The 21,455-nt window shown below is 55.2% G+C and overlaps 1 protein-coding gene and 1 non-coding gene across 2 annotated transcripts in view; one reads left to right on the forward strand and one right to left on the reverse strand.

The window, feature by feature from the left end:
• LOC120375921 (zinc finger protein 850-like) overlaps positions 1–21,455 on the reverse strand; it is a gene marked incomplete at both ends in the record, with an annotated part of 362,646 nt that overhangs the window by 67,007 nt on the left and 274,184 nt on the right. The gene's annotated exons all lie outside the window — the stretch shown is intronic.
• On the forward strand, positions 3,694–3,775 carry TRNAS-AGA. The gene has a single exon. It is a non-coding gene; the product is annotated as a tRNA-Ser (tRNA).

Genomic DNA, 21,455 nt, shown 5'->3' on the forward strand with positions numbered 1-21,455 from the left:
TTCCAGCTAGGAGAGGGAGTGCTGGGGGCTCTGCAGTTTTTGCAGTGGGGCTGTCTCAGGAGTCACAGGTGGCTTTGTTGGGGGGGTGGGGAAGTAGGGACTACAGGATGTGAGGATGGCTGAAAAGAACCTGCACAAAAAACCTCCCCCTATGCTCCAGCTAAAGGCCCTACTTTGGCCTCTCCCCATTTCATAAATATCTCCATATCTACCCCAGCTCTCAGAAACCCCCTCTCTCCCATGGGTGTTTTCATGGTTTCTTCCTTTTTCATGGAGAGAGAGAGAAAAACAAACCTATTAATTTGAGCTACCAACACAGTTCACAGCATGAAATACACAATTTTGTGTTCAATGAGTTGTGTTCATTTACATAGCATGAAAAAATATGTTTTGGGCAATGCATGAAAACCTCACTGCATTGAACAACCCACTTGATATAGTCAATGTACTACAGAATATTTAAAGAAGTTAGGAAAGATGTGCTTGTAAATTAACATGTTGTGCCATTTACACACACACAAAACACAGAAGAAACTGAATTATTTGAGCTTCTAAAATTTCCATTTTCTCACAGCATTTTAGTTCTCAATATTGTTTTAATTTGCTTATTTTTTTGGAACTAGAGATGAGGAAAGAGCACATTGAAGTCAGTGGAATTACCGCAGTGAGGGATTAGTCTCATTATTTGCCACTAACAAAACCTTTGTTAACAGAGAGTTAACTTTGACTGTGACTATCTCTTACCTTCCAGAACATCGAGTTCAGTACAAGTCAAACTCTGGAAAAACAGGGAATACAGAGTGAGGGTACATGCCCAGATAACCTTAACTCTGCCCTCTAGCAGAGAATCTGTGATAGCATATGAGAACAAGGAAAGGTTTGGGGACAAATTACAGCTACTTCCCAAGTGTTTGTTTCTTCTGTAGTTAATTGATCCTGGCCCCATCAATTGATCCTGGCCTGGTGTCTGGCTGTGGAATTTACTATTTACTATCTTTATCCCAGTATAGTTAAAGGCAAAACTGCTTTACAAAAGCTCCTTTATTCTAGGTTATACAAACAGGTCACTTCCCAGCTATTTCAAGGAGATGGAATTTTCCTGACCCACAGGGAACTTAAACTAACATGCTCAAGATCACACATTCCTTAGGAGAAAACGAAGGAGGAAAAAAAACCCACCAAACCGTTGCTGTTTCTACCCAAATGATCAATGAGACCAGAAAGTGAGACTGTGCAATTAACTGTCTGGGACTACACTGACTCTGCAGTTACTTGGATGCAGACACACCCAGCTCTACGGTTGGTAAACGTACAGAGACTCTGCTGCTGCTCATGAACTAGCAGCACATGACCCCTGAACAGCTGCCATTCAAATGTATCTGAAAGTCACAAGGAACAACGATCTGTGCTAAAGGAAGGCTGCCATTTATTAGAGCCCCAGTTGATGCCATGTGCACAAAGAGAGGATTGAATGTGTAACAGGGAGAATGGTAAATCTTGGTTATTTTATTTTTGTAACAGGCTCCTGTCCACCTCCAGTAGAGTTTTCAGTCCCAATGGCAACTTACTTACCAAATGTAATACAGACTAGTCCATGCCTCCCAAGTGGATGTGGTTCTTGTTCTTCTGCACATTGTAGCCCATGGAGGCCAAGGACCTGCAAATGTGTCTTCATGTGCCTGTGTTTAGTTGATGAAAACAAACCTAGACACTTAGAGGATTGGAACTGATTTCAGCTGGGGGACATGTTTGCTAGGTTTTTATGCATTTGCACAGGAAAACATGGAGTGTGTGCTTTGATTTCAGGGATCCCTATTCAGTGGAACTCCTGAACATAACAGGAGGGAATAGGCAATTATTTTTGTTAGAAGAACAGGTTTGTGAGAGGGTACTTGGATTTGAACCAAGGACAACTTGATCTGCAGTCAAATGCTCTGCTACTGAGCTATACCCCATGACATCTATGGAAGCAAGTCAGTGATCTTAAGGATTTTGAAGGACGGGCTCTGCCTTAGAGAGTTCCTTTTCGAGTCCCAGACCACAGGGGTTTTAAAAATGGGGTTTGATTAAACTTTATATATACATGTAGACACCACAGCTTGCACACCCACCAACATAGCTTCCCCTACTGACATAGCCACCACCTCTCGGGGAGATGGGTTAACTACACGGACAGGACAGCTCTCTCCCCTCCGCTTAGAGCAGCTTCATTATTTATGAATAGGTGGGAAATAACCTCCGGAATGGACAGGAACCAATGTATCAAATATTGCTGTGTCTGCATTCAATATGGGTAACTGGTCATATTGGGCTGGATTAGTAGGAGCATTGCCAGCAGATGGAGGGAAGTGATTATTCCTCTCTATTCAGCACTGGTGAGGCCACATCTGGAGCATTGCATCCAGTTCTCCCCCCCCCCCCCCGGAAACAAATTGGAGAGAGTCTAGGGGAGGGCAACAAACATGATTAGGGGGCAGGGGACTTACGAGGAGAGGCTGAGGGCAGGGCCACCCAGAAGGGGGGCAGGGGGGGCAATTTGCCCCGGGCCCCCATGAGAATACAGGATTCTATAATATTGCAACTTTTTTTATGGAAGGGGCCCCTGAAATTGTTTTGCCCCAGGCCCCCTGAATCCTGTGGGCGGCCCCTGCCCAGACCGTGGTGCTGTCCACCCCCTCCACCCCCTTCCCTCGTTGTCCTCCCTCTGAGGCCCCACCTGTGCTCTGCCCTCACTCCCATTTGGCCACTTCCCACCCCGCTCTTTGGCTGAGGCCTGCTGGTCCCCCTTCCGCTCGCTCCTCTCCTCCCCCAGGGCCTCCTCGCACCTCTCCACCCCCTACCCCAAGGTCTGCCTGCTGCCCCCACCTCTCTGCCCCTCCTGAGCCTCACCCTGCCCATCGCCCACACCTCTCTGAGCCCTCCCGAGACTCATCCTGCCCACCCCTCTCGGCCCCCTCCCCTGACTCACCCTGCCCATTGCCCACACCTCTCTGCCACCTCCCCTGAGACCTGCCCTGCCCATCGCCCACACCTCTCTGAGCCCTCCCCTGAGACCCCCTGCCCATCACCCACACCTCTCTGAGCCCTCCCCTGAGACCTGCCCTGCCCACACCTCTCTGCCCCCTCCCCTGAGACTCACCCTGCCCACAGCTCTCTTAGCCCTCCCCTGAGAACTGCCCTGCTCAGCACCCACACCTCTCTGCCCCTCCCCTGCTCTGCCCACCTCTCGAACCTCTCTGCCCCTCCCCTGAGACCCACCCTGTCCACCTCTTTCTTTGGTCATCTGTTGTTATTCCTTGAAACACCAAGGATGGAATAAAAAGCTGAGTTTACTCCAGGGTGAGGAAAGAAAGGAGTCACCAACCCCCTGGCAAAGCTCAGTGCCCCAGAGAAAACCTGCCCCCTTCTATCGCAATCACTGATGTACTGGGGATATGACGAGAAAGGGACTGTCTGAATGATCAAGGCAGGAAATGGACAGCAATCTACAGCAATGTCATTAGCCACAAACACACTCTCCTCATGCTCCCACCAGAAGGGAAAGGAGCAGGAATTCTTGCTGTTCAGCCATGGACACACTTACACAAGGGCACAGCAGTGTGGGTCTAGTGGAAGCTGGTCTGAAGAAACAACTGGAATTGATCACTCAATGGAAACAGAACTAGAGTGTAGTGAGAACTCAACATCAAGCAAGTAGTTGTGGCCGAGTGGTTAAGGCGATGGACTAGAAATCCATTGGGGTCTCCCTGCGCAGGTTCAAATCCTGCCAACTACGGAGCAAGTTGTGGTTCTTTAGTTTCAGTGGAGCTGGGTCTTGTCTCACTTTTAAGCTAGGCCTATACTAAAGGAAAATGTGGCTTTAGTTAAGGTGTTTTAATTGAACAACTGTTGCACGTCCACCCTATGTCACCAGAGCACATCCATGCTAGCATCTCTTGGATTGCCACAGAGAGCAGTGCACTGTGGGTAGCTATCCCGCTGTGCAACTGGCTGCAGGGTTGTCATAAACAGATAGTTAAGGGTTAAGGTCTCTTTTACCTGTAAAGGGTTAACAAGCTCAGTAACCTGACGGACACCTGACCAGAGGACCAATCAAGCGACAAGATAATTTCAAATCTCTGTGGAGGGAAGTCTTTGTTTGTGTTCTTTGTTGGGTTTTGTTCTCTCTTTGGATCTAAGAGGGGCCAGATGTATATCCAGGCTCTCCAAGCTTCCTGAAGTATTTTCTTCTATTCAGTATAGTGAGTATTAGAAAGGCGGATTAGTCTTATAATTAATTTCTGTATTTGCAAATGTGTGTTTGCTGGAGAAATCTCTTTATTTCTGTTTGCTGTTACTTTTAATTATTCTGAGAAGGCGGGGGGAAGACCCTCTGGTTTATAAGCTAGACCCTGTAATATTTTTCGCCCTGGTGTTACAGAGATAGTGTACTTTCTTTCTTCCTTTTAATAAAATCTTCTCTTTTTAGAATCTGATTGATTTCTTCCCTTGTTTGGAATCTCAGGGGAAGAGGAGAGGGGAAAGGGAATCTCTCTTTGTTTGATTCAAGGAGTTTGAATCAAGATGATCTCTCCCGACGGCTAAGGGAGGGGGAGGTGGGGGAATGGGCTATTTCCCTTTGTGTTAAGATCCAGGGAGTTTGGATCTGTGTTCCCCAGGGAAAATTTTGGGGGAACAGGGAGTGTGCTAGACACTGGAATTTCTAGCTGGTGGCAGCATAACCAGATCTAAACTAGGATTTAAGTTTAGAGGAGTCCATGCAGGTCCCCATCTTGTGGACGCTAAAGTTCAAAGTGGGGAATAAACCTATGACATGGTAGGCAGCGGTGGAGATTTTTTTTAGAAACCAAAACAGAGAAGTTTTTTCCTTTTTGGCTGTTTGGAAAAACAGCTTGGGGCAGAGGTATTAGGTTTTTCTAACAAAGCATTGTTAGAAAGAGATTCCCACTGAGAGTGCATTAGCAAGTTTGAGAGAGACAGGACAAACCAGTTTTTCTGGTCCTTTCTCAGCCAGCAGCCACAGCAAAAACATTTGCAAATGAAAAGTTTTGTTTTCTTTTTATTCAGTCGGGAATAGAAAGGTTAGGAAACTGTAAACCAAGCAATCTGAGCTGAAGCAACATAGTCAATTCACTGACTGCAGAGGGGTGTGGCCAGCACCAGAAAGCACACAAACATGAGTACCAGTGAAACAGCTGACAAACTCGAACTGGCTAGGCTGCAAGCAGCAGAGAAAGACAAAGAACATCAGAGACAGATGGAACTAATTAATGCACAAATGGCCAGGGAAGAAGCTGCCCACAAGAGAGAGATGGAGAAGCAAGAGGCCGAACACAGGAGACAAATAGAGTTAAAAGAGAAAGAGCTGGAAATCCAGAAGCAGGCCCTGGAATTAGAAAAGGCTAAGCAGAATGTTCCAGCCAACCTTAAAAACCCTTCTCCAGGCACTGTTCCCCATCCCAGGAAATTTCCCACCTACAAGGCAGGTGATGACACTGAGGCCTTCTTGGAAAATTTTGAAAGGACCTGCCATGGGTACAACATCCCTACAGACCAGTACATGATAGAGCTGAGGCCACAGCTCAGTGGACCCTTAGCAGAGGTGGCAGCTGAAATGCCTAAGGAAAACATGAACAATTATAAACTGTTTCAAACAAAGGCCAGAATCAGAATGGGGCTAACACCTGAGCATGCCCGTCGGCAGTTCAGAGCCCTAAAGTGGAAACCAGATGGGTCATTCCCCAGACACGCCTACTACATTGATAAAAATTGGAATGCATGGATATCAGGAACAAAGGTTCAAAATTTTGAAGAGCTGTCCCTTCTGATGAGAATGGAACAGTTCTTAGATGGTGTGGAAGCCAGTAAATAATTAACAAGGTTTTGAAGAGATCTTAATGAATGTTAGTTAGCATGAGTTAGGTTAACTGTGACCCTGGTGACGTGAGGAAGCAAGATAATGTAAGACAGAGTGAATTGTGTGAAAGTTATTACGACCTTGCAATGTGCAGTCTTGCAGTCTTGTTTTTCTAGTGAGATAGCAGAAAAGCTTATGTATAAACAAAATGTATTTGTTGCTTTTTACTGTCTGTATTATTGCTAGAAATTGTCTGTAAAAGGTATAAAGGCTTGCTGTGATTGTTTACCAGTTGAGAGACCTGTCCAGGAGCCTGTGTCCTATGGCACTCTCTCCCTCCATGGTAATTACTGGAGAAATAATAAAGTATTTGATTTTGCTGCATCCAAACAAAAAGTGAGAACTGAGTTTTTCTTCGACAAGGAGGATGAAAAGGGGGAGAGACATCCCATCGTGTACCTGAGCAAGAAGTTGCTACCCCGGGAGCAGAACTACGTGGCCATGGAGAAGGATTGCCTGGCCATGGTGTGGGCCCTTAAGAAACTGGAGCCATATCTCTTTGGGCACCACTTCACCGTGTACACCGACCACTCTCTCCTGACCTGGCTGCACCAGATGAAAGGAGCCAACTCCAAGCTCCTGAGGTGGAGCCTGCTCCTGCAGGACTATGACATGGACGTGGTCCATGTGAAGGGAAGTGCCAACCTGATAGCAGACGCGCTGTCCCGGAGAGGAGGCCCCAAACTTCCCTGGGTCACTGGGCAGAGTGACCCCGCTCAGTTCAGCCTCGAAGAGGGAGAGATGTGATGGAGTAGGGGCTGTCTGTGGGGTTGGGGGGACACGGGGAGGCCATGAGGAGAGGGACAGGTAGTCTGCCTGTAACCTGATCTAGTCAGTGGGGAGGGGAGGTCAACATCTCTGCCAGGGGAGCTAGACAAAGGAGAGAGCCGAGTGGAGAGGGGGAGTCAGTTTCGATTTGGGGCTGGGTGAGGGGAGTTCAGAGAATCCTAGGCTGGGATCCAAGCACCCTGAACCCCCCAGAAAGGCCAGATTGAGAGGTCCTGGCTCTGCCCACAAGCTCTGCTGTAGCCTGTGTTCCTGTGTCCAATAAACCTTCTGTTTTACTGGCTGGCTGAAAATCACTGTGAGTCCCAGGAAGAGGGGTGCAGAGTCGGACTCCCCCGCACTCCGAGAGGCAGCGGGATCAATGCCCGCATCCTCCAGCGGCAAGGCAGCCACGGGACTTTCTCTTGCCCTTCTTTTAGAAGCCATGGACAGTCAGCCGGCTCAGCTCCTCCAGTGGCCTCCATCCCTCTTCCCGCTTGGCCTCCCCAAAAGCCACCCCTTGCAGAGCACAAAGCTCTTCCACCCCGGCCCTTCTCCCCCTTGCACTAACTGGGAGGCTGGAGACAGCTGGGGGAAGTTAGCTCAAATGGAAGAGCAGGGGAGAAGTAGTCAGACCCATACACACATTCTCCAGCCTGCTCTGCTCTGCTGTGCTCTGCTGGGCTGGGCTCTAATGGGGGACCTGCACCTTTCTTTCTGAGCTCTCACTGGAGCACAATCCCTTTCCTCCTCCCTCCCTGCTAGTCTACGCCAAGCTCATTGGCCGGGAGGGAGAGCCACTCAAATACAGAATTACTCACATCCCAGGGGTCCATGAAGGGAATGAGGAGATGGGCGGGGTGGCATGCGATACCAGCTCAGCTGAGACCGTGAGACCTTGCAGCCTCCTGATCTCAGGCAGCATGGCAGCCGTGGAGCAGAGCAGAGCACGCAGACAGCTTGGAGACAGCCAAAGCAGGGAAGGGCTGTGTTGGTCTGGAAGAGGGAGTCGGTGGCTGTCTATCCTGGCGGAGGCAGGGTCGTTTTGCTGTATGCTGGGCCAGGGGCCAGGGAGTCTGCTAGAGTTGCAGAGCTGGGCCTGCTCCTGGCTTTGCTTGGGTTAGAGGAAAGTGGTGAAGATAAGAACGGCCCTCCTGGGTGAGACCGATGGTCCATCTAGGCCACTATCCCATCTTCTGACAGTAACCGATGCCAGGCGCTTCAGAGGCAATGGCCAGAGCAGGCAATTGTCAAGTGATCTATCCCTGCGTTGTCTTCTGATGTTTGGTGCTTGTTTCAGGGGCTAACTCTCAGCCCAGACACACTCCAGGGAGGGAGCGTTGGTGTTTGTGCCGAGGAGTGTGGCTGGGACTCGGACCCCCTTCCCCAGCTCTGGGTAGCGCCCCCCCTCCCCATTTCAGGCTGTGTTCTGCTTAAGGCCACAGAGCCCTTGCCTTTTTTTGCCCGGTGCCTGAGAGTCAGGCCAGCTGCAGGAATTAGCTCAAGCGGCAGAGTGCTCGCTTTGCATGCGAGAGGTAGTGGGGGACGCTGCCCGCATTCTCCGAGCCTGTCGACTAAGGGCTCCTGATGAGCCTGGTGGACGGGAGAGCCAGCCATCTGACTTTTGGCCTTGCTGCCCGTAGCGGTCAGGCCGAAAAATCCAAAGCCACCCTCCCCAGGCCCACAGCCACCCAGGGGCTCCTCTGCACCATCTTGCCTGAGCCGGTGGAAGTGGAGCCTGGCACTGAGCTGATGCGCTGAGGGTTATTTGCACTGTGCTTTTCACATGGAGGTTAAAACACAGGGCACAGATCTTTGAGCACAACCCTCGTCCTGAGGAATGGGGGGGGGGGCTGCATAAATAGAGACCGGCTCTCCCTGGCGTGGCTGCAGTGGCTCTTCACAGGGGCAGTCCCACTGCCAATTGGTACCAGAGTTTTGAAAGTTTTCTTTTCTGGCCTGGCTCCCCGCTCTTTAGGGAGACTGGCGACCCCAAACTTCCCAGAAACCATCATAGCAAGGCCAACCTGATCACAGACACCTGCTTAGCACCCGGAGGTGCAGCCCTGAACCCCGGCAATCAGCTACGCTCAGCTGCCCACCCAACAAGCGTTACACGCAGGAGCCTTCGTGCCCCGCGTGTTCAGCTCCCTCCCAGCGCCAGCTTTAAACTCCGCTGCTCAGTTCTAAGCTTTGGCCACACGGGGGCAGCCTGGAGCTCAGCCAATGCCTCCGGTTGCTGGTTGTGTTTCCCGCTCCTCGTGGCAGGTTCACACCCCGCAGGCAGATCTCTGAACCGGAGCCGAACCGTTCCCCAAATCCAGCGCTTTAGCAGCAGCTTTGCTAGGAAAGCGCTGACGTCCCCAAGTAACGTAAGAGCCAGAGCGCTGTGTCCAGGATCTTCTATCGGGCCCCTCACTGTGGTGTCTGTCAGGCGCAAGGAGAAACCAGGGAAATGTTTTCATGGCGTTTAAGGGCAGAAGGGGCCATTAGCTCAGCTAGTCTGACCCCCGAATAACACAGAATTACACCATGGCACACATTGATCCCACAGACCTTAGGCAGATCAAAGCGTTTCAGCCCTCAGGAAGGAGGCTAAACTGGGTACCAGAGGCAGTGAACAAGGGGCCCCCAAGGCAATGGCAGGGAACTGATGAGGTGAAATATGCCCCGATGATCCCAGCAGGCGACCCACCCCCATGCCACAGATGTGGGAGTCCCTGTTCCTCCTGCCCTTAAGAATCTCTGGTGGTAAGTGGGTCCCCCCCGTTCCCCAGATATGAATCCTCCATGTGGTTTCCCTGGCTTCACCTCCAGATAAGAACATTGTGTGGAGGGGGTGGGAGGAAGGTTGTCTGGCAGATCTGTAAAGGGGGACTGTGTCTCCCTGTCTGGCCCAGGCTCCTGGGAGGAAGTGATCTCAGTGTGTCTGGCTGTCTCCATTCCTCCCACCCATAAGAATCCCTGGTCTGTGGGTGCACCCTAGACCATTACGGATCTCTGGTGGGTGGGTGTCTCTCTCCCCCTAGTCAGGATCTCTGGGGCGTGCCTGTATAAAAAGAGACTTTGACTCACCCAGGCTGGGCTGCCAGCGTCGAACAGACCAGGTCCTTCTGTGGAGGGTTTGCGTTCCTCCAAGGACGTGATCTCAGTGTGTGTGGGTGTCCCTGTCCCTTCAACCCTTAACAATCCCTGGTGCGTGGGTGCGCTGGGCCCCATTACAATCCCCTCTGTCTTACCCCCCATAAGGGATCCGGTGGATGTGGGGGTTCTCCACGCTACTGGGGGTGTCTGGTGCCCCTGTCCCTCCTGGTTAATAGTGGAGTGTGTGGGTGTCCCCCCCCCCCCCGCCCGTTAAGGATCCGTGTTGTGTGGATGCCCCCGTTCTTCTCATTAAGAATGGTGGAACGGAGCATATGGGTGTGTCCCCCACCCCATGAACTAGCTCCCATGTATGGTTCCCCTGCCCCCATCCAGGCTCTGTGGGTGTCACTGTTCCCCTTTTCAAGATCCGTGTTGCTTGGGTGCGTCCCTCCCCCCAAGTCAGATTCCCCAGCGTGTGGGTGCTCCCATCCCCCCTCCAGGCTCTGCGGGGGGGGGGGTCTTAAAAGAGACCGTGTCTCACTGTCTTGCCCAGGCTATGCTGCAGGGGCTAGTCACAGGCACAACCCCACTACTGATCGGCACAGGAGTTTTGACCTGCTCCATTTCCAACCTTAGTGAACTTAGTGCAGACACCCAATCGGCACAGCCCCCTGCAGCCCAGAACTCCTAAGCTCAAGCGATCTGCCAGCCTCAGCCTCCCCAGGCGCTGGGATCAAAGGCACCAGCCAGGGAGCCCGGCTTATTTTGCTGCCTGGCAGCTGGAGCTTTAAACTCTGCTTGTGAGCTCTGTGCCTTGGTCAGATGGGGACAGCCTGGAACGGGAAATGCTCCTGCTCCCCCCGCCCCCGTCTCATGTCGAGTTGCAGGTGCCGCTGTCCTGTCAGGTAAGATCCCGGATGTTTCGGTGCCCCCTTCCCCCGCCCAGGTGTCCGGGTACCTCTGCCCCCCATACAGAATCCTGGATGTGTGGGTGTCCGTCCCTCTGCAGAGCATCCCGGAGTGTGGATGCCCTTGTCCCCCCCTACAAGATCCTGAGTGTGTGGGTGCCACTCTCCCCCCCTAGAAGATCTCGGGTGCGTGGTTGGGTGCCCCTGTTCGCCCTTACAGCATCCCTGGTGCACGGGGGCCTCCCTCCGTCCCAACTCAGGGGCCCCAGGGTGTGAGTGCTCCCATCCCCCGATACAGGCTGTGGGGGGAGGGGTATAACTGGGTCTCCCTGTCCTGCCCAGGCGGTGCTACAGCAGCTGTTCACAGGGGCAGCAACCCCACTGTCAGCCTGCAGCTTTAACCTGCTCCAGGGGTGACCCATGCGGGTCGGGAGTGAGGGGCACCAGCAGAGCTGTGAGTCTGGAGGTCAGGACTGGGATAGTAGGGGCTGCGGGTCAGGAGTGAGGGGCACCGTCAGAGCTGGAGGGAGCGCAGGGGGCTGCGGGTCGGGAGTGAGGGGCACCAGCAGAGCTGTGAGTCTGGAGGTCAGGACTGGGATAGCAGGGGCTGCGGGTCGGGAGTGAGGGGCACCGTCAGAGCTGGTTGATGCCTACGGGGCTGCGGGTCGGGAGTGAGGGGCACCAGCAGCGCAGTAACTGGGGAGCTCAGCGAGGAATCGAGGGGGCTGTGGGTCGGGAGTGAGGAGCACCAGCAGAGCTGTGAGTCTGGAGGTCAGGACTGGGATAGCAGGGGCTGCGGGTCGGGAGTGAGGGGCACTGGCAGCGCAGTAACTGGGGAGCTCAGCGGGAAATCCAGGGGGCTGCGGGTCAGGAGTGAGGGGCACCCACAGAGCTGTGAGTCTGGAGGTCGGGACTGGGAAAGCAGGTGCTGCGGGTCGGGAGTGAGGGGCACCAGCAGAGCTGTGAGTCTGGAGCTCAGGACTGGGATAGCAGGGGCTGCGGGTCAGGAGTGAGGGGCACCGGTAGAGCTGAAGGAAGCCCAGGGGTCTGTGGGTCAGGAGTGAGGGGCACCAGCAGAGCTGTGAGTCTGGAGGTCAGGACTGGGATAGCAGGGGCTGCGGGTCGGGAGTGAGGGGCACCGTCAGAACTGGTGGACGCCTAAGGGCTTGCGGGTCGGGAGTGAGGGGCACCAGCAGAGCTGTGAGGCTGGAGGTCAGGACTGGGATAGTAGGGGCTGCGGGTCGGGAGTGAGGGGCACTGGCAGCGCAGTAACTGGGGAGCTCAGTGGGAAATCCAGGGGGCTGCGGGTCGGGAGTGAGGGGCAGCAGCAGAACTGTGAGTCTGGAGGTCAGGACTGGGATAGCAGGGGCTGCGGGTCAGGAGTGAGGGGCACCACTAGAGCTGGGGAACCCAGGGGCTGCGGGTCGGGAGTGAGAGGCACCGGTAGAGCTGAAGGAAGCCCAGGGGTCTGTGGGTCAGGAGTGAGGGCACCGGCAGCACAGTGACTAGGGAGCTCTGCGGGAAACCCAGTCGCTGCAAGTCGGGAGTGAGGGGCACCAGCAGAGCTGTGGATCTGGAGATCAGGATTGGGATAGGAGGGGCTGCGGGTCGGGAGTGAGGGGCAGCAGCAGAGCAGGAGGGAGACCAGGGGGCTGCGGGTCGGGAGTGAGGGGCACCGTCAGAGCTGGTGGACGCCTAAGGGGCTCCGGGTCGGGAGTAGGGGGCAGCAGCAGAACTGTGAGTCTGGAGTCAGGACTGGGATAGCAGGGGCTGCGGGTCGGGAGTGAGGGACACTGGCAGCGCAGTAACTGGGTAGCTCAGCAGGGAATCCAGGGGCATGCGGGTCGGGAGGGAGGGGCACCAGCACAGCTGTGGGTGTAGAGATCAGGATTGGGAGAGGAGGGGCTGCGGGTCGGGAGTGAGGGGCACCAGCAGAGCTGTGAGTCTGGAGGTCAGGTCTGGGATAATAGGGGCTGCGGGTCGGGAGTGAGGGGCACCGGCAGCACAGTGACTGGGGAGCTCCGCGGGAAGCCCAGTCGCTGCAGGTCGGGAGTGAGGGGCATCAGCAGAGCTGTGGGTCTGGAGATCAGGATTGGGATAGCAGGGGCTGCGGGTCGGGAGTGAGGGGCACCAGCAGAGCTGTGGGTCTGGAGATCAGGATTGGGATAGGAGGGGCTGCGGGTCGGGAGTGAGGGGCAGCAGCAGAACTGTGAGTCTGGAGGTCAGGACTGGGATAGCAGGGGCTGCGGGTCAGGAGTGAGGGGCACCACTAGAGCTGGGGGGAACCCAGGGGGCTGCGGGACGGGAGTGAGGGGCACCGGTAGAGTTGAAGGGAACCCAGGGCTCTGTGGGTCAGGAGTGAGGGGCACCAGCAGAGCTGTGAGTCTGTAGGTCAGGACTGGGAAAGCAGAGGCTGCGGGTCGGGAGTGAGGGGCAACAGCAGAGCTGTGGGTGTGGAGATCAGGATTGGGATAGGAGGGGCTGCGGGTCGGGAGTGAGGGGCACCGGTAGCACAGTGACTGGGGAGCTCCGCGGGAAGCCCAGTCGCTGCAGGTCGGGAGTGAGGGGCACCAGCAGAACTGTGGGTCTGGAGATCAGGATTGGGATAGCAGGGGCTGCGGGTCGGGAGTGAGGGGCACCGGCAGAGCTGTGAGTCTGCAGGTCAGGACTCGGATAGCAGGGGCTGCGGGTCGGGAGTGAGGGGCACCGGCAGAGCGGTGGGTCGGGAGGGCAGGACTGGGCTAGCAGGGGCTGCGGGTCGGGTGGGAGGGGCAACCGCAGAGCTGTGGGTCTGGAGATCAGGACTCGGATAGCAGGGGCTGCGGGTCGGGAGTGAGGGGCACCGTCAGTGCTGGGGAACCAAGGGGCTGCGGGTCGGGAGTGAGGAGCACCAGCAGAGCTGTGGGTCTGGAGGTCAGCACTGGGATACTATCCAGCCTGATGGTAAGCGATGCCCAGCTGAGCCCATGGCCAGTACGTCCTGCTCCACCCAGAGCCGGGCTGGGAGCCAGGACTCCTGGTTCTTCTCCCCAGCTCTGGCAGGGCAGTGCAGGCTAGTGGTTAGAGTGGGGGGTTGGGAGCCAGGGTATCCAGGTCCCACCGCTGGCTCTGGGAAGGGAGTGGGGGCCAGTCTTGTGCACCCCCTGGCTTGAAGTGGTTTCCATCCTGTGCAGGGTTTACAGTTTTGTTCACTGGCTCTCAGCACCTCCCACTATACAAATTGTCCCAGTGCCGCGGGGTCTAGTGGTTAGAGCCGGGGAGGCCGGGAGCCAGGCAGGGGCGGTGGGTGTAAGGGGCCCGGGGAGGCACCTGGCCGTGCTCCACCCAGAGGCCCTGCTCCCACTTGTCCTCTCCCGCAAGGCCCCATCCTCCCTTCGCCCTTCCCCACCCTCCTTCCGGCCACATGGGGCCGTGGGGGGAGAGGCGGGGGTGCAACCGGCTTATAGGCCGGGGGGGGGGGCCTTGGGGTGGGGGCGAAGAGGCACAAGTGGCAGGGCCTCGGGGGAAGAGACGTGAGAGGTGGGCGGGGGTCAGGGAGTGGAACAAAGGGGTCCTGAGGGGGCGTGTGGGCGGGGCTGAAGGAGGAGTGTGGGCGGGGCTGAAGGGAGTGTGGGCGGGGTGGAGGGCGTGTGGGCGGGGCTTTGGCAGGAGGAGGCTGAGTGGCAGCAGGCCTTGGGGCAGGGCCACAGTCCGGGCCGCCCAGCCTCCCAAGTGGAGGAGTCCCAAGCTGCCCATGGAGCCAGGACTCCTGGGTTCTATTCCAGGCTCTCCCACAGACTCCCAATCTGAGCTGGTGCAGCCCATCTCGCCCTCCCTGGTGCCTCAGTTTCCCCGTGTGAGACGGGTCCCAGTGTGACGGCTGCAGCGCCGTGAAGAATCTCGTCCCTTCTCCTGGCGGCTCCTTGGTAGCCCTGGGGAAGCAGCCAACTGCTGCAGCCCTTGGCTCCCGTCTGGGCAGCCCGGGGTGGGGTGGGATCTGGGCAATGGGAAGAAGGAATCCCCTGCCCCACCCCACCCCGGGGACATGGGGAGGCTGGTGCTGCGGGGGCAGGAGTCCTGCAGCCCTCGCAGGGGAGAAGGGCAGGTTCCCGGCTTGGCTGCTGATGGGGCGGGGTGGGGGCACTGCTGGACTGGGGCTCCCCTGCGGGGTGGAGATGGAGCACGGCCTGCTGGGAGCGGACGACTCCTCTGGATGGGGAGGGTGACACTGGCCAAATTGTGGAGCCCTGTCCCCAGACAAGAGAGGGGCCTCTCAGCCTTGCCGGCTCGTCTCTCTTTCACCAGGATCGGCCCAGCACCTGGCCTGGCCCAGACCCTTCCTCAGCGCCAGCAGCTGCCCATTGTGGGGAGTGGAGCGGCCGGGGTGGGGCCTCTCAAGCCCCGGGAGCAGGGCCGGGGCACTGGGGGCAGAGGCTGCGATGGGGAGGTGGGTTGGAGAGATGTTGGGGTGAAGCTGGGACTCAGGGGAATGGGGCAGGCTGCAGGGAGGAAGTGTGGGGCCACCGGAGGAGCTGGGGGCTGGGAAGCTGCGGGGACACAGCCGGGGGTAGTGGTGACACCGCAGGGGGCTGCTCAAGAGGCAGTGGGCTGGGGGCAGGGCGGGAGCTCGGACAGGGGTGGGGTCAGGCTATTGCGGGTCTCCTGTGAATGGCACCAGACTGCAGGGAACCCCACGGCCGGCAGCCCCTGCTGGGGTCTGGTCACTGCAGCCCCCGATGCACCCTGCTGGGGTCTGGTCACTGCAGCCCCGCTGCACCCTGCTGGGGCTCTGGTCACTGCAGCCCCCGATGCACCCTGCTGGGGCTCTGGTCACTGCAGCCCCATGCACACTGCTGGGGGCTCTGGTCACTGCAGCCCCCGATGCACCCTGCTGGGGCTCTGGTCACTGCAGCCCCCAATGCACCCTGCTGGGGTCTGGTCACTGCAGCCCCAACCTAACACTGGAGCTGGGCGGGGAAGGTTTCTTCTCGCGCTCCCATTGGTCAGGGCTCTGCCTCCTCTTCCTATTGGCTGTCTCGGGAGGCGGAGTTTCCGAGAGGGCGTCACGTGGCCTTGAAGCGTTCGCGAGGCGGCTCCTGAGCAGCCCCAACCCCCGAGCTCCCCCTCCCACTGCCGCCCCTCCTCCCTGCCCCGCCCCAACCCCTGAGCTCCCCTCCCCACTGCCGCCCCTCCCCTCTCTGCCCCCGCCCCCAACCCCCAGGCTCCCCTCCCCAGTGCCGCCCCTCCCCTCTCTGCCCCGCCCCCAAACCCCCAGCGCCCCCTCCCCAGTGCCGCCCATCCCCTCTCTGCCCCGCCCCAACCCCCAGGCTCCCCTCCCCACTGCCGCCCCTCCCCTCTCTGCCCCGCCCCCAACCCCCAGGCTCCCCTCCCCAGTGCCGCCCATCCCCTCCCTGCCCCGCCCCAACCCCCAGCTCCCCTCCCCACTGCCGCCCCTCCCCTCCTGCCCCGCCCCAACCCCAGGCTCCCCCTCCCCAGTGCCGCCCCTCCTCCCTGCCCCGCCCCAAACACCCCCGAGCTCCCCTCCCCAGTGCCGCCCATCCCCTCTTCTTCCCCAAACACCCCTGAGCTCCCCTCCCCAGTGCCGCCCATCACCCTCTCTGCCCCGCCCCCAACACCCCCGACCTCCCTTTCCCCTCTCTGCCCCGTCCCCAAACACCCCCGAGCTCCCCTCCCCAGTGCCGCCCATCCCCTCTTCTGCCCCGCCCCATCATCCCCGAGCTCCCCCTCCCCAGTGCCGCCCATCCCACTCTCTGCCCCGCCCCAACCCCCAAGCTCCCCTCCCCAGTGCCGCCCATCCCCTCTGCCCCCGCCCCAAACACCCCAGGCTCCCCGATGCCGCCCATCCCCTCTTCTGCCCCTGCCCCAACACCCCCAGCTCCCCTCCCCAGTGCCGCCCATCCCCTCTCTACCCCTCCCCAAACACCCCCGAGCTCCCAATCCCCAGTGCCGCCCATCCCCTCTCTGACCCCGTGCCCAACCCCCTGAGCTCCCCTCCCGATGCCGCCCATCCCCTCTTCTGCCCCCGCCCCAACACCCCCAAGCTCCCCTCCCCAGTGCCGCCCATCCCCTCTCTGCCCCTCCCCAACACCCCCAAGCTCCCCTCCCCAGTGCCGCCCATCCCCTCTTCTGCCCCCGCCCCAAACACACCCCGACACTGTTCCTGGTTTTGGGAGGGGAACAGGAGAAAGGACAAAAGAAGCAAGAGACGAAGAGAAAGGAGGGAGGGATGGATGGAGGAAAAGGTGAAACAAAAAGAACAAACCCTAATGTCCCCAGTGATTTTAAGGGACAAAATCCCAGGTACGGAATAAAATTCTGCCTCCTTAAGCTCGTGTTTTCCATGCCTAGAATTCAACTGTCACCAGATGGATCAGACTGAACAGGTTTCAAACCTCGAGGAGGCTCTTACCTTCTAAACAGGGACGGCTGTTTTCTAGTAAAATCAGGAAAAGGGAAGGAGAAAACTCGAAAGAGGTTCCTCCTGGCGCTCAGGTGCCTGAACCCGAATACTCTCTCAGTCCTCAAAGAGAGACCTGGAGAAGGAGACTTGCTGAAGCAAAGCCACAGGGTCTCTGAGGTTTCCCTGGCCCCTCGCTCCTGTCCTGCCTGGCTGATGTCAGCATCTCTCTGTGAGGTCACCACCTCCCCACCACCTTTGACCAATAGTCTGAGGTCCTGCAAAAGGCCTTTGTGATGTCACTGCCACACCCCTCCCTTGCTGGGCTAATGTCCTGCCCCTGGCCAGGCACTTGGGAGGTTTGAGCTACTCCCTGGGGATCACCCCACTCAAGGAGCATTCGTTCTAGGAAGCAAGCCGGCTAGACGGGAAAACATCAGACGCTGCTCCCAGTGCTACAGTCAGTTTTTCAGAAATTAGTCGACTTTATGACCAGAAGAGACCATTAGAGCATCTAATCTGACCCCCCTGCATATCACAGGCCTCCTGTATGACACAAGAGCTACTTTTGGAGCAAACACATTCCAGAAAGGCATCTAGTCTTCATGAAATGACATCGAGAGATGGAGAATCCACCACTTTCCTTGGTAGCTTGTTCCTGTGGTGAATCTCCACAGGGAGATGCCTTATCCTTTAGGCCACATGATGAGGGGGTCTAAGCTCTTCTTTGGAAAAGCCGGACACTGTGTTTCTCAGGTCATCTGCTGAGGGGGCCGAGACGCTCTGGGCACAAGAAGTCAAGTTCCCAGCGAGACATGAGACAAAGGATTGGCTCTAAGGGCTGGGTCGGTCGGGCTGGGGTACGAAGCGGGGCTGGGCGCGAGCCGCGGCTGGGCGAGGCGCCGCCCCTCTCCCGGGGGGCGGCGGCGACTCTGGACGCGAGCCGGGCCCTTCCTGTGGATCGCCCCAGCTGCGGCGGGCGTCGCTCGCCTCTCCCCCATCCGCGGGGACGGGGGGGGCCGGCGTTCCGCCTCGGCCGGCGCCTAGCAGCTGACTTAGAACTGGTGCGGACCAGGGGAATCCGACTGTTTAATTAAAACAAAGCATCGCGAAGGCCCGCGGTGGGTGCTGACGCGATGTGATTTCTGCCCAGTGCTCTGAATGTCAAAGTGAAGAAATTCAATGAAGCGCGGGTAAACGGCGGGAGTGACTATGACTCTCTTCAGCTGTGTCAAGAGTCTAGTTACTGGGCAGCAGTACTGAGACCTCAACCTCCCCGTGGTCCCGCTGGACGACTCTTTGGGTGATGAGTTGACCAACTGAGGCTCAGCTGCTATCAATATCCCTACCCTATTGTCCTGGTACACCGGCCAGGCAATAGTATTAAACGGTGGAAAACCACAAGATGATGGCGGCACTAGATAGTGCCGGAAATAGCCCAAGTCGAGGGGCTAACTCGACTGACCGAAGCAAGAAGACTGTACCTTGGGGCAGGTGCATCTTCCGACCCAATGAGCCCTGGGCCCGATATCGAGCCACTGTTTCTACAGTGGCCACACAAACTGAGAGCCCTGTCAACATTGTCAACACTGAATGTGAGGCAGACAATGTCCAGCATGCCTCACAGACAAAGGAGGTACACTCCAAACCCCGGATCTTACGAAACCAATCTAAATGGCGAACAGTCACTTGAAAGAAGCAGTGGATCGGCCCAATCCGTACAACAGAAATCATAAGCAATGCTTTTAAAGAGTTTGTCAAACCAACCTGCCTGCCAAATCCAGACCTCTCTTTAATCACATCTGAAGAAGAGGATTTGGACACTGAAAAACCCAGTACAGAAACAAGCGAGAGCCACATAATTACCACTATTGAGGAGACAGTGGAAACAATTAATAGAACACAAGACAAGACCCTAATCCAACTACCTAATAACAACCCAGCGTGTCCCTTTTGTGGCGATCACATTGGCAAGCCAATGGCTCTAAGTGTCCACCTTAAGCGAAATCATGGTGGAAAAGTGGTCGAATTCCAATGCTCCATGTGCAACAAAACTGATACCAATGCACACAGCATCCTGTGCCATATTCCAAATGCAAAGGGAAAATAAATGAAGAACGATCAGGTGACTGGGCTTGCAAAACATGTAACAAGCAATTCAACACTAAAAGTGGGCTCTGCCAACATAAGAGAATAGCCCATCCAGCGGTACGGAACCAAGAACGTATCGAAGCCAGTCAGCCCAAAACAACCTCCCAACGTGGCAAACACAACAGCTGCTGGACTGCTGAAGAAGAACAGCTACTCGCTGCCTTCAATAACATGTTCTGGGGCAAAAGGAACATAAATATCCTGATCTCGGATCACATCCAAACAAAAACGGCTAAACAAATAAGTGAAAAGCGTAGACTGCTGGGCCTCAATAAAAAAGCTACGGTGACAACAACGGACCCATTACCTGTATTAAGCACATGCCATTTGGAAGTAAAAACTGGCACCCCTACTACCACCACTGGACTGAAAGACGCATACATATACAGAATAAAGCAAAATATAGTCAACCAGGGCCAGATAAAATTTGATTCTGAAATCATAAACGCATGGATGGCTGGAGACACCAATATAAGATCGCTTGTCGAGTCCACCTCTCTTGATATCCTCTCCACCTTCCTGATGGAAACTCCTAAGCCAAGAAAAAGAGAGAACAATAAAACCGCGAGCAAAAAGAATGAAAAGAAAAAGAAATGGATGGAAAAGAGAGCGGTCAAAAAAGGTTTCTACAAAAGGTACCAGCATCTCTTTGAGACAGACAGATGTAAACTTGCCTCCATCATTCTTGATGACACTGAACATCTGCAATGCCAAATCCCTCTTACAGAAATACTCAAAACATACAAGAGTAAATGGGAGACCTTGACTCCCTTTGAAGGACTGGGACAATTCAAATCCCACGCAGCGGCTGATAACACCGCCTTTGAAATCCTTCTCTCGGCTAAGGAAATAATGAAAAACATAAAGGAAATGAATAAGAACTCTGCACCAGACCCTGACAAGATCAGCCTAAGGGACCTACTCCTAGCGGACCCGGAATGTAATGCTCTTGAGAAACTGTTCAATACATGGCTAATCACTGGCATAATACCTGACATCATAAAAGAATGCCGCTCCTTACTAATCCCCAAAACTGCAGACACCGAGGCCTTGAAAGATCTGGGGAACTGGAGGCCTTTAACTATCGGATCCATCGTACTAAGGCTTTTCTCGAGAATATTAACCAATCGACTTGCCAAAGCATGCCCAATAAATGCTCGACAAAGAGGGTTCATTGCAGGGCTGCTCAGAGAACCTCAAGATCCTTCATACAATATTGAAGCAAGCAAAAAAGAGCAAAAAATCGTTGGGGGTTGTATTCGTGGACATTGCTAAGGCATTTGACTCGGTATCGCATGACCACATTATGTGGGTATTATAGGAAAGGGGATTGGATCAACACATTGTGAACATAATTGAAGATTCTTACAAAAAGATCCACACTCGAATAGAAGTTGGTACAGAGCACACTCCACCTATTGAAATTAAAGTTGGTGTCAAACAAGGAGACCCCATGTCTCCACTGCTATTTAACCTGGCAATTGATCCTCTAATCACTGCACTAGAGAACGCTAATATGGGATTCTCCTATGGGACAAATAAGATAACATCACTTGCCTTTGCTGATGATCTGGTCATGCTGAGTGACACCTGGGAAGGTATGAATAAAAATATAGAAATATTGGAAGCCTTCTGCAAGCTATGTGGTCTAAAAGTACAAGCTAAAAAGTGCTACGGGTTTTTCTTAAGTCCTACCCACGACTCATATACAATCAACAACTGTGATACCTGGAATATAGATAAAGACAGTTTGAATATGATCCTACCAGGCGAGTCGGAGAAATATCTTGGACTTAAAGTTGACCCTTGGATTGGGTTCTCCAAACCCTTACTTGCAGAAAGGCTCGCTATCTGGCTTAAAAGACTTACTAAAGCGCCACTAAAGCCTTCACAAAAGTTAACAATGCTGAACATCTATACAATCCCACGAATCATCTACCTGGCTGACCACACAGCAAGGTCTTCTTGGTATCTATCTTCATTGGATGATAACATCAGAACCGTCATAAAAAGGTGGCTCCATCTACCACCTGATACTTGTAATAGCTTCATCTATACAAGAACTAGGAATGGTGGGCTGGGAGTGACGAGACTCGCTAGCCTCATCCCTTCAATTCAAGCACGGCGATTGCATAGAATTGCAAATTCTGAAGATGAGACAATTCGGTCTATTGTACTGGCAAACAACATTGATGAAGAATTTCAAAACCTATGGATAACTGCCGGTGGAAAA

Source organism: Mauremys reevesii, linkage group 12 (assembly GCF_016161935.1).
Source record: "Mauremys reevesii isolate NIE-2019 linkage group 12, ASM1616193v1, whole genome shotgun sequence".
In the NCBI taxonomy this organism is placed as follows: domain Eukaryota; kingdom Metazoa; phylum Chordata; order Testudines; family Geoemydidae; genus Mauremys; species Mauremys reevesii.